Below are 3632 nucleotides of genomic sequence, written 5' to 3' on the forward strand. Positions count from 1 at the left end.
AGATAACATGGCAATATAATTATATCCCAACAAGTAAACAAATGTTCCAACAAGGAACGGCCTCCAATCTTCACCTGCAACTAGCAACGCTATAAGAGGGGCTGAGCGAAGCGGTAACATAGCCAATCAACGGTTTGCTAGGACAAAGGTGGGTTAGAGGTTTGACATGGCAATTTGGGAGGCTTGCAAGCAAGTGGTAGGCATCGTAGCAATGGCATAGCAAAAGAGCGAGCAAACTAGCATAGCAAAGATAGTAGTGATTTCGAGGGTATGATCATCTTGCCTGCACAGTTGTCAGAGTTGACTGGATCCTCAAAAGCAGACTCAACGGGCTCCTCGTTAGCGAACTCGTCTCCCGGCTCTACCCAAACAAGACAAACAAGCAACAAGGACACAATCAACCACGTGCAAGAACAAGCAATATGATGAAATGATGATATGCTATGCGGGATGCGATGCGGGATGCCAAATGCAAGATATGACAGGAAATGCATGAACCTGGCCTCAACTTGGAAATTCAAGTGTGCCACTGGAAAGATGAGATGAAATCGCTTGAAAATGATATAAAGAACGCCGGAATCGGGGTTACGGTTTGGAAATGGCAAGCGATTCAAAAATGACACCGGTCTGCGATTTACAGCAAGTAGGCATCTAAATGCAATGAGATGAACATGCTACAGCACCCAAACATGACAACAAAATACATGGCAGGTATTCACACAAGATGCTTAACAAAAGTCTAGCACTGAGCTACGGCCAAATCATCCATTAACAGGTTCACACAAGCATGGCAAAAACGCATATGGCAAACAGATCTCAGACTTAGTGAAATTAACACTTGTCTGGAATTTCAGATCAGGTAGCCCTCCTCGGAGCAACAAAACTACATGCTACAGGACCTGAACATGGCAAAGTAAAGCATGGCATGGAGCTACTCAAAGAGCTTAACAAAAGTCCCTTAGTGACCTTGAGCCAAAAGGGATCAGAAAATACAATTGCAAGCATGTGAACATAGCAAAAACATAATCAGTTTCAGACTTTGTGAAAAACTGACACATGCTGAAATATAACTCAAGTAGGCATGTTTATGAGCTCGATGCACTCACTACAGAGCAAGTCATGGCAAGACAAGCATACATCCATCAAGAAGGCACAAAATGCAAGCTAGACATGGCAAGAACAATGGCATAGCATGCACGGATCAACTACAATAACATCGGCAAAATCGCAAACAAGTTGACGATCTGCCCAGATTCGCAACGAAGCAAAAGTAGAGCTGGATTGACTCAAGCTAGGGTGCTCCATATATGCAAACGAAGACATGGATGGATAGAGCACTACAATATTAACAAAACTCCTTTACTGATCATCCTCAAAAGAGGCACGGATCACTAGGAAACAACATGAACATATGGCATCATGAACTAAACAATCCCAGGACTTAGTGAAACTACTAAGTCCTTGAAAACAGATTTACAGGGTGCCGCACTTTGCAAGCTTGCACTAAGCACCACACACATCACAAAAATACATGGGTTACACCTCTGGAAAGATGACAAAACCCTTAACAAAACATATGTAGAACTCATGGGCATATCATGCACACAATAATCATGGCAAAAATGATAAATGTCTAAGATGAAGTAGCAGATCTGACAATTAACTCAAGTAGCCCTCTTCTAACAGCATTTCGGGCATCAAGATGAACTCTAATGAAAATGATGCAATGGAATGAAATGATGTACTCTCTGAGGCGAACAATTTGATATGCTATATGCCCAAAACGGAGCTACGGATGCGGAGATATAGCAGGTCAAAGATAGCAAAAAAAATTAGGGTTCGGTGGAAAAAGTCAACCCGATCCAAAATCCTCAGATCCAGATCCGGATCGGCGCGGAAGTCGAGGTCACCGGAAACACTGTTCACCGGGGCGGGGACGACGCCGGAGCTGGAAGGGGCCGGCGGGGGCGTGGTTGCCGGAGCCGGATCCGGCGAGAGGAGGACGGGGCGGCGACGGCGGTCGTCGGACGTGGCGCCGGCGCGAACTGGCGGACGGCGGTGGAGCAGCGGCGTCCGCGGCGAGGGGCGGCGGCGAGGTCCGGGGCGGCGCTCGCCGGCAGCCGGGGCGGCGGTCGCCGGGCGTGGGGACGAAGGCGGCGCGGGGCGCGCGGCGGGCGGCGCGGCGCGATGGGCCTCGGGGGCCGGCTCCGGGCTCCCCGGGCCGTGCGGCGGCGGGTGAGTGGCGCGGCGCCACGTGGCAGCGGCAGGGCTGTGCGGACGTGATCTGAGATTTTAGGGTTTCTGGGAGGAGACCCGGGATTTGGAATGGGGGGGTCTATTTATAGGCATAGGAGGAGCTAGGAGAGTCCAAATGAGGTGCGGTTTTCGGCCACGTGATCGTGATCGAACGCTCTAGATGATGGAGCAGAGTTTGGTGGGTTTTTGGGCCAAATTGGAGGGGTGTTGGGCTGCAACACACACGAGGCCTTTTCGGTCCCTCGGTTAACCGTTGGAGTATCAAACGAAGTCCAAATAGTACGAAACTTGACAGGCGGTCTACCAGTAGTAAACCAAGGCCGCTTGGCAAGTCTTGGTCGAATCCGGAAATGTTTAATCCCCACAGACGAAAGAAAGCTAGAAATGACCACCGGAGGAGAACGAAGCGCCGGAATGCAAAACGGACAACGGGGAAAATGCTCGAATGCATGAGATGAACACGTATGCAAATGCAATGCACATGATGACATGATATGAGATGCATGACAATGATAACAACACACGGAGACAAAGACCCGAACCCGAGAAAATAAAATAACTTAACGCCGGAAACGACAAGAGTTGGATTACAAATTGGGAAAATCATATCCGGGGTGTTACACCAAGTGGGCCATAAAGCTGTCTCCTTACACCATCTACTACCAGCCTCGCACCGCTATCAAGTCATAAGCACTGGCCGACTTCCTCGTCGACTGGGCCGAGACCCAGTACCTGCCTCTAGCGCCTGACTCCACCCATTGGCGGATGCACTTCGACCGCTCCAAGATGCGCACCGGCTTGGGAGCCGGCGTCGTCCTCACCTCTCCCAAAGGCGACAAGCTCAAATATGCACTGCAAATCCATTTTGCCGCCTCCAACAACGTGGCCGAGTACGAGGCGCTCATTCACGGGCTCCAGCTTGCCAAAGAACTTGGCATCCGCCTGATCTTGTGTTATGGCGACTCGGACTTGGTGGTCCAACAGTCATCTGGCGACTGGGACGCGAAAGACGCAAACATGGCGAGCTACCGTTTCCTCATGCAGCAACTCAGCAGGTATTTCGAGGGGTGCGAGTTCCTCCACATGCCAAGAAACGACAACGACCAAGTAGACGCCTTGGCACGAATCGGCTCTACCTGCCAAGCAATTCCATCTGGCGTCACCCTTCAACGCCTCCTCAAGCCGTCTGTCAAGCCTTCACCAGAATTAGACTCCATTTTTGTGCCGGCTCCTCCTGAAGACGGTGGATCCGACTCCAAAGCTCCGGCAGTCGGAACGGGGACTTTGGCGGACGACTCCAAAGCCGCCTCAGGCGAGCCCGGCCCAGGGACTGCGGCAGCGAACTCGAAGATTCCAGAACTCGGCCTAGGAACCGC

This window comes from Triticum aestivum, chromosome 5A (genome assembly GCF_018294505.1).
Source record: "Triticum aestivum cultivar Chinese Spring chromosome 5A, IWGSC CS RefSeq v2.1, whole genome shotgun sequence".
NCBI classification, from domain to species: Eukaryota; Viridiplantae; Streptophyta; class Magnoliopsida; order Poales; family Poaceae; genus Triticum; species Triticum aestivum.